Here is a 10252-nt window from a genome sequence, read left to right as displayed (position 1 = left end):
GTTCAGTCAAATAACTGTATTCATTTCATTATTACCTGACCTTAGAGCAAATGATTTTTTTGTGCATATTTGCTATTCTCTTCAATTTTGAACCTAAAAATATATTGCATATGTAACTAGGTATCTCCACAAAAATATGACTTGTCCCAAGTCGGTTGCAAATTCTTCTAGAACAAAGCATAAATCTCAACACATAATAGATGCACAATAAACACTTTATTTTGAAATTATATTTCATAAATAATTAAAATAAGTTATGTAAAAAAATTCTACATGTGAGTAAAGCAGAGAATTAGTAGTGCCATGATTATTGCCTTTATAATAGTATTCAACCAACTTAAATTGAAGGAATACATCTAAAATGCTTTTATTCTTGTAAAAATGTTTGTTCAATAATACATGATCAATGTTCACATATACTTAGAGAATAATGAAAATGTATTAATTTCCCAGATATAAAATAGAAATTTATTTGTAGGTATGTATAGATTAATTTTAGGGTAAAACACATTATTTTCTTTTTTATCTTGCATCATCATCGAAATAATCAAGATGTTTACACTAACTTTGTGACCTAGTAAATGGCAGTAATTATAGCTGTTCTGTGATCAGAATCATATTTTGCAACCTATTATTTCCTTGCAATGTCACCATGACATTAACATACTATAAAATAAAAATCTATGCCCATAAACACCATATGATACACCTTTAGTTTAGACCCCAGTGTCAGTTCTAGAAAGCAAAATATGGAATTTTTTTCTTATTCAAATTTTTGTAATTTGAAAAGGCCATGTGTGTTAAAACTAAGAGGAAGCAAATTAAAATATTCAGCTATATGCTTCGAGCTATAAGTTATTATTCCTAATAAATTATTAATAGTTTATATATGTGATTATATTATGTTTAAAGCAAACATATATTGAGTTATTAATACTTAACAGACACTTGACAGATCGGTTTACATGGGTCATCTCATATATAATTACACTGACCCAGTGAAGTTGATACAATTATTATTCCCATTTTACAGGGTTTGAGAAATAAGGCATTGAAAGATTAAGAAAGCAGGAGTAATTAACAGGAGGAGGTACAAAAATTGAGAGAGGGAGAGAGACTCACAAAGAAAGAAAACCAATAACCCTAAAACTTTTCTTTGCAGAGAAAATTTTTTCTAGGCCATCAGTACAGCTGTTGAAAGTCCATTAAAGCAAAAAAGATCAGTTTTTCCAATTAAGTGACAGCATTGTTCGTATTATTCAGTATGGTCATTAAAAACAAGCAAAGATTCTGGACCTTATTTCAAAAGAATGGGAATACAATTTAAACTTTTAAACTGAAGAATGATCTGATTTTATCGGTATTTTAAAAGTTTTATATAACAGCAGCACTGAGAATTATTATGCAAGAGCCACATGTAGGTGACAAGGCAGACTGTATTTAGGAGGTAGACACAAGTTAAATTGGAGATATTTCGAATGTGGGAGAGTGAATAAAAAGGATGATCCTCCCTACTCATATATCTGGTTCGAATAACTGGATTAAGATTTATTTTACTGAAAAAAGAAAAGGAGTTGGCGAAGGAAAGGAAGGAAAAGGAGGTGACAGAGAACTATAGTTAAATTTCTCAGACTCTGTGTCAGGCACTGTGCCACCAATATATATATATATATATATTTTTTTTTTCATTTTATTCTTATAACAACTCAGGCCCTGTACCTGTAACGAATACAAAACAAGTTTAGTAATTTTGGCCATGTAGAGGTGATTGTGCCGCTTGACTTACGTACAAGTAGGATTTCAACTGGGTGATAAATATGGCCTGAGTTTTAAAGGATCAGTTGAAAATATAAATATGTAAATTATGCAAAATGACACCTCATAAAGAACATGGAGGAAGATGATATGGCATACGTCAAACACTGGAAATTTTTGGTCTATGGTTTATAGCTGCTCTTCACATTTTTTATTTTTAAATTGAGAAGCATTCTTCCACAATATGCATTTTTTAAATTAATTTAACTGACAATGCTTTTTTGAGACAATTTCCCTTAAAATCTATTCTGTTCTGCTTTAAAAATAAAAAATAAAAAATAGAAGTCAGGCAACATTGGGCTTGTATTCCCATCCAGCAATAAATGATGAAAGGTGCTCCCTGACCCTCTGGGTGAAAGATGTACTCTGCATTTTGTCATATTTTCTCCCTTGCCTATCGTGTCCTCACTTTAAACCCAAGTTCGTATTTCCTATGGCTGTGCCACCTTCACTCATTCATTCATGGAACCTGTAGACATTTTGACTTTTCCATTCCAGACCTATTGAAAAGAATCAGGAAATGAAAATCTGAAACTTGGAGAAACTAATTTAAACTAAAAACAAGAATGTTTCAGGAGCAGGATTATTCTGTTAATTTTAATCTTCTTGCAACTAAAAATTGTCCACTTAGATATTTATTAATTCAAAACACAAATGCGCCAAGTGAGACTTTAAGGACTCTGTGTACAGGGTTAATAAACAGTACACCTGATTTTTGGTGGGGATATGGTCAATCAAATAAAAGAAAGAGTCAAGAAAAGAAACATTTATATAAATGGCGATGAATGAAATAACAAAGTTTTATACCATGCAACAGAAGGAACCCAGAATAAATATATAATTCTTACAATAGATCTCTTTAGATGCTGCTGATTTTATTAATTTTAAGATTTTACTGTATCATTATACAGTAATATAAATTCATGATATAGAAATTTCTTAATTTCTTAATTTCTATATCATGAATTTATATTACTGTATAATTATCGAGTCTATTATTTCTAAAAAGTAAAGGAATCTTTGGTGTTCAAGGTATCTCAAAAAGAGACTTTATAAGATTCTCAAATTCTTTGAAAAAAGTTAAAGTGTCCATGGTATGCTGATTTTATCCGTAAATAAGAAAACTTCAAAATCCCTAGACATCCACCCAGCTGTTTCTAGCTTCTGTTATATTTATACTGATTTATCTACCATGGCATATAATTAGTTGTTTGGGTTATTGAATAAAGCCTGACTGTATTTGATTATGATTCGGAACACATTATTTATATTGTCATTATGAAAGCAGTTTGGGCCAAGGTACATTTCACTCCTTTTTACTGAGGAAAACATGTAGAAGAAAATGGTACCTAGCCTTCTCCAAAACACGATAAATTATTTGCTGTATAGGTTTAATAAAAACATTACATGTTTTTAATTAAAAATAAATATGCTTAGAGAGTTCTAAAGTATACATAACCATGTAACAATATCTGCCTCTAGAAGTTTTTCACAGCCTAACTCGAAGTCCATGTTTATGGAAATTTTCCTCTTAAATTTCATTAAAAGGAATTAAATGGATTTATATTTACAATGCAGTTCCATCTATTTGTAATTTTAGGCACAATAAATATTTGTGAAAGAGCAAAAGAAAGGGAGAAGGCAAGACATATAGCTGATGGATTCATTCTCCTTTAAGACCAAGGTTTTAATATATATCATCAGTATAGATAGTATTACGTTTCACACGAAATCTAAGATGGCGTGCCTGTTCATTGTTCTCTACCTCAGTATTCTAGACTGGTTGTCAGGCCTTAATGTTGCTCCTTTATTTTTGATGTTGTAGTTTTGTTTTGTTTTTCATTTTTTGCTTTCAATCTCTAATAAAAGACCCCACAATTCCAAAGTAACCGAAGTTAGTTTTATTTTAGAAACAGCAGAGGCACAGATGAAGACATGACTTGCACGCAAGTGCTTAAGGAAATTTTTCAGCTATGGTTAGCCCAGAAATCTAATTTCCGTAGAATATTTTCTGAAAGTTATAAATATGAGACCAAAGTTTGCTTTATAATTTTCCATCTGGGTTTTCACTAAAATGTCACAATCTAGTTTAGGAGTCATAAAAGTATTTAATGTATAGATCAGCGCCTGCTTTCATTTGAGCTAAGGGTCTACCTAGCACGCATACTAAACATTCCCCATGTTCACGCCAACTTCACGGTGACAGGAGTGCTGACATTGATTGCTTTAATGCTAAACTGAACTCCGCCTTTCTCAAGGTCAGATGAAGACTAGCTAAACTTATGTAAAGACGCTATGGAAGCACTTGACTACTGCAAACTACTGTAGGAAATTAGTTAAGATTTGCCAGTAACTTATTTTTTCAGAAAACTGGGCTGTTAGAGTTTTGAGGTATTAGACTGTTCTTGTGCATTTAAGAATGAGACCAGCTCCCAAATTTTTATTTGGCACTTTGTCTTAGGATTTTTAGCCCCAACATTATGCCTGCATATGAGGAAGATGATACTAGCTCTTTAGTGAAAGAAAATGTTTTTTATAAATTAAATGAACAATATAAGATAAATTTGCTACCTTGGCATGATGAGTATAAAGGTAGGATGTGCCTCCCTTCTCAAATTTCACCATTGCCACCTGTATTCTTGGCTAATATCTAATTCCTCCCAAGGCATCCCTGTGATGAACAATCTAAGAGCTAAGATCACCCATGAGCTCTGCTTTCTCACACACCTGAATCTGTCCTGAAATTGAATGTTTTCTATAAGAACTATGTTAAGATTTAAGTTTATGAGCTGACATGCCAGTTTCTTCTACACATTAGGGTGCCTCTAAGCCTAATTATATCAAATTTTAATTTGTGGCACAAAATGTCTGCTGCCAAAGCACAGTGTCATGTTGCTGTAGGATTTTGGCAAAACTTGTGAATAGTTCAGGAGTGGGGATGCTGCTGTGGATAAGATCACCTCTACGATTAAACACCTAAAAACACAACGACTGGAAATGGTAGAATTGTACAGGAAAAGCAGGAAGGAAAAGATGCACACCTTCCAGGTGGTCAGAATGATTTACAAGCATCAAGGAAAATTAGGATTCCAGGCAGAGCAGAGTTAGGAGAAGGGAGGTCCCAAATTCCTTATTCTGTACTCCAGACAACAGATCCTCTGCTGTGACTTTACGTTTCTCTGATATACAGGGTATGTGTGCCCTAATTCCTGAGCTAAATGTCAACCCTCACCAAAAAAAAAAAAGTGCCCATATTCAAGTAGACAGTCAAGGAACAGTTATGTTCTAGTTTGCAAGTTTGTGGCTATTTAAACAAAAGCAACAAAACTACCTCTTCTTGCCATGTTACATCTATGGAGCAAATAAAGAAGTGGTCCTTGAGACCAGAAACTTCTGTTTTGTTTTTCCAAAACAAAGTTTCTATAGCCTCTTGCCCACAGAAAATGGCAAAAAAAAATCTACTGTCAAGAATGACTGCCAACTTGTAATAATTCACATCATGAACCATAGACTCCTACTCACTAAGCAAAGTATTCAAAGTCATCAGAACCGTTTGAGAGGTAGGAAGGACGGGAAGAACTTGCAGGTGTAACACACACAGGCAGTGAAGAATGCAGTCATTAGACCAGCTCTAATTCCAACCCAAACAATCTCCCAAACAGTTGCAGAAGAATTTAATCATGACTCCCTTTCAGGAGGAAGGTTCTTAAGCGTAGCTTTGAGCCACAAACCTTTGGAAGGAAGATTAGTAGGCAATTTCTGGCCCTGTAGTTATAACCTTTATGGGTGATTCTACCTGAAATTTGGCTTCTGTCTAGCTATATCTCGGAGCCCTTCAAACACCTGTGTGCCTAAGGTTTGCTGCGAGGGTGCCATTGCCATTTTCAGGAGCAGAATTATGCCAGCTGCTTTGCAATTGGTAAGGGATCTATTTGAGACAGAAAGGAGTCTAGGAAATGACAGAGAGGGAAAAAGTGTACAATCTCGTTTAGGAGTCACGCTTTTCGTGTCACATAGATGGGATTTTCTTTCCCAGGGTTGTCTTTTTGAATTCCTCCTTGAAATAGCAGCAACACTGAATTCTGATGAAACAACACCTGTTTCAACCTCAGGGCAAACTTTTGGGCAGTAATCCTTTTGGATACCGATTCATTCAAATCTGCTAAATAATTAGTGAGTTGATTTTCATTCCTATGGGCAATGCCTACTCTTCTCTGTTTTGAACTGTTTTATAAGATACTTCTAGGCCATAGCTTCTAACGAATGAAATCCAAGTTCAAAAAAACAGTTTCTTTTAAAAATTATTTAAAGTTTTATTTAATTTTGTACTTTTTTGTATAATTAAAAATAAAAACTCTCCAAAATTTGTGTGCTATAAAGTGTCAATTGAATCACGGCAAAAGTAAAAAGATAAACTAGGTCTCCTCTGAAATCTAGCAATGTGTTATTATGACAGTGTCTACATTGTTATTTATTTTATATATCTTACTGTTTTTAATGTGATCACTTGGAAAGTTGAATAAGACAATATTTGTTCATTTCCTGTGAACTGTTTAGTCCATCAGCAACACCCTTGGCCCAAGTGATACTGACAATAAACCTGTTCCGTGAGATAAGTTCAATGACATGATTTTAAAATTAAAGCAATTAGGATATTTGCATACACTAATACATAAATAATAATATACACGTGTGATCTGTAACTGTGACTATAAATTTTTGTCATGGGAACTAATGCTTTTAAATATTTGACATATATACCTTACATTTTTCAATATATCAAATAGAGACAAATAATTTAAAACCTTTAAGTCTTCTATACTATATTACAAAATACTCAAAAGATGGAGCTCACAAAATACAGCTAAACTCAGTCACATTTTTTATTGTAAGTTTTAGGCCAATGGTAAGAAAAGGGGGATCATAATAATCTTAAGAGATTCAACTAAAATATTACATTTTCTCAACCTTGTCAACCAATCACATAACCAAGGACATTCGCTGCCTCTCTAACCCTTTTAATTCTTTGCAACCTGCCTCCTACATTTCCATTGAAATTCTCCTTGCAGAGATCTTCAGTGACATTCTCTATAAAAGATCCAAGAGGACTGACATGCAACAGGCAATTATAAAGACTGTACTGAACTATATTTGACCCAAATTGAGAAACAATAGGCAGATGGAATAGTTATTGCATAGAAAAATGTTCCATATGAAATACACTTCATTCTCCATTAAGAAAGCTTTTGAATAGTGTATTTGAATTTGTCTAATCCATGTTATAATTAAAAAACTTAACATTAAACATTAAAATGCTGGCTTAAGTCCAGAATAGAGATAGAGAAATAGAGATAGAGAAAATAAGACAGAGTTACAAGATCACTGGGGAAAAAAATGTTTCAGTTCCACTCCAAATTTTAGACAATGGTTATTTTTAATCAATGAGTTTTGGAGTGAATTTTATTTTTCTTGATACATGTTTTTCTCTCTTTTAAATTTTATGCAACTATAAATACTACATGTGAAAAATAGATTAAAATAAAATTAATAAATATGATGTGAAAGAGAAGATACTAACAATGTAATAATTTACTTCTAAACAAAAGGAAACCATAATTCTGTGTAATTTGTAAATTTAAGATTCTAAACAATATTAATTTTATTTTTGGTATTTCATATTTTTACACTGTTAAAATGCTGATATTTAATAACAACAAAGAATAATCATCACTTATGTAGAAAGAAATCAGGTTTGAAAGTCACTTAAACATTTTAAATAATTTACCTAAAATTTTGACTATCAACTATTGAATGTTGCTTTTTTTCATATGGGTCTTCAAAGTTACCTAATATTGCACTGCAATACATTAAAGTTCATTGAAAATATTTTAACATAATATTGACATCATTATATTCTTACTATTATTATTTCCAAAAATGAGTATTTCTTTTTAAAGGAAAAAAGACATTTACATATACAAAATTAGTAATTAAATTTTACTGAATATTTAGATTATATTCAATGAATTTTTCTATCTCAGCCTTGATTCTCCGTGAAAATACCACTATCACAACAAACCAGAATAGCATTCTAAAATGTATTTTAGTCTATGGCCATGCCACTCTGAACAAGCCGGATCCCATCTGATCTCGGAAGCTAAGCAGGGTCGAGCCTGGTTAGTACTTGGATGGGAGACCACCTAGGAAGACCAGGTTCTGTAGGCATAAAAAATAAAAAATAGGGGATTGCAAGCTGACAAGGTCCTTGAAATCTGTGAGGTCAACCAAGGGTTGCCATGCCTAAACAAACAAACAAACAAACAAAAAATTAAAAAAATAAAATATATTTGAGATAGAGTATTAGTTTTTATTGCAATGACTGTAGATCCCGGATGTTGTTTATTTATTTTAAACCAAACTGTTCTGAGAGTAACTTGGCAAGATCCCTGAACTGTTAGTAATTTCTTTGATCTTTTTAAGTAGTCATATGAAGTATAAATTAACAACTTTGTCATCTCCTCCTCATAGAGGCAACGTTTATGGAATTCATATCTTGTATATTTCATCTGATAATATACAGTAGCCTGGCATTGTTTCTATTCAGAATTCTCTTTGTGCTTCTTTCCTAAGATAAAAGAAACAATGTCATCTCCATTTCAATGGAGAATACTGTCCTTTGAGATAAAAAGCTCTTTCGTGAGCTTAATTCCATCATATTCTCAGTGGTCCTAACAATTGGTGAAGTATTTTTTTTCTCCTGAATTATACAATATAAATATGTGATATTTAATATAATGTAAATGTTTAATATAATTCAATATAAAATAATATAATTTTTTCTGGTGCATTACACAATGAAAAATGATAAATTTATTATGTGCCATTGCAATACTTCTTGAATAATAAGAATTTATTTTATACCAAGCCCTGACATTAGTAATGCCACTTAACTTTGGATCAAAAGTGTCTATCCTTACTTTTCTTGAATTTTCAGTGGATACATTCTTCAGCGTTTTGGAGGACTGCAGCCACTTGGAATGTATTCTCCGAGGGTTCAAAATATAACATTAGACTTCTGTTCCACTTTGATATTTTATTTTATGGCAGTTATAACAAATAACCTGAGGTGATTCTCTTCTGTGATAAGGGAATATTAATTCCCAGAAACAGATGTGCATTTCTCAGTTTTTGCCAGGTACACTTTGGAAAATACAGTAACTATTTTTTTTCCACTTTTACTCTTCTGAGTCATCCCTGGCTACATTGCTAGCAATGGAGTACACCTTTGATAAAAATTTTGAATAAGACTGTTTGGAGAATACTTTCAAATATATTTTGTTTACTTGCTATTGTATTTAATTTCCAAGCATCTTTTTCATTGGCAGCATAATATATTAGAGAGACTTATGTAAATATTTGTAAAAATAATGGCTTACCACAGAGTTCTAGGACAACTGCAAAGTTTAGAATAAACAATCCACACAAAACTGCCCTTGTTTCTGACACCAATTGCAAGTTTGAAGGGCAGGGTTCACAAAGATACCTGTGGTTTGATAATTCACCAAGAAGACTCATAGAACTCACTGAAAGCTGTTATACTCATAGTTATAGTGCATTACAAGGAAAGGCCACAGATTAAGATCACAAGGGGAGAAGTGCATAGGACAAAGGCCAGGAAAGGTACCCAACCAACATGGAGCTTCTGATGTTCTCAACTCCGGGAGTTAGAGATGGGCATGTTACTTTCATCAATATGTGACAATACACATTAAGTACTGGCAACCAGGGAGGCTCTTGAGTCTTTGGAGTGCTGAGTTTTGCTAGGGTCAACCACAGGCAGTCCTAAGGCTGACTTTTAACCTCTAGGCCCTCCTGGAGTTCAGGTTAAAACCATTATTCTTCTTTCTCTTTTAGAGGCAAAACTGATACCACGTGGTCAAAGCCCCCAGACAAACAAAGGCATACTTGTCAGGAAGGATATTCCAATGGCCTGGAGACCACTTGGAGGGCGAAGACGACATCTATCTTTTTTGGGTAAGTTTAATTCTTCCTTACTTAACAAGTAAAATAACTAGACATGAAACACAAATTTAATTCAACATATGTGTGATTTAATGATTTTCATTATCATTTATCCCATATTTAGTATTTACAATAATTTCTGTGGCCTAATTTATAATAGAGAAAAACCATGATATAATTCAGGGAAACTGAGACCTTTCACTATGGATTTAGGTAGTCTTGGTTTTGCATCTCAGCTCAGTTTTTAAGTGTGTAACATTTAAAAAGCCAGAAAAGAAAATAGTGTTTTCCATCCTCTTTTTCTAGAGTCAGCCCCTAAATTGAAGGGACATTCACGTGGTGCATGCCTTAAATCTCATTTCGTGAGGATACTTTTCTGGAGATTTTGTCCCCAGAGAATATACAGGAAAGAACA

At 32.9% G+C, this 10252-nt stretch overlaps 1 pseudogene; it reads left to right on the top strand.

Moving 5' to 3' along the window:
• The first annotated feature begins 7921 nt into the window (after positions 1–7921).
• Positions 7922–8040, top strand: LOC120616296 (uncharacterized; annotated as a pseudogene).
• The last annotated feature ends 2212 nt before the right edge of the window (positions 8041–10252 follow it).

The sequence above is a fragment of the Pteropus medius genome, unplaced genomic scaffold (assembly GCF_902729225.1).
Source record: "Pteropus medius unplaced genomic scaffold, Ma_sr-lr_union100, whole genome shotgun sequence".
Classification (NCBI taxonomy): domain Eukaryota; kingdom Metazoa; phylum Chordata; class Mammalia; order Chiroptera; family Pteropodidae; genus Pteropus; species Pteropus medius.
The sequence above is the reverse complement of the archived record's forward strand: the minus strand, read 5'-3'. Positions and strand labels throughout refer to the sequence as shown.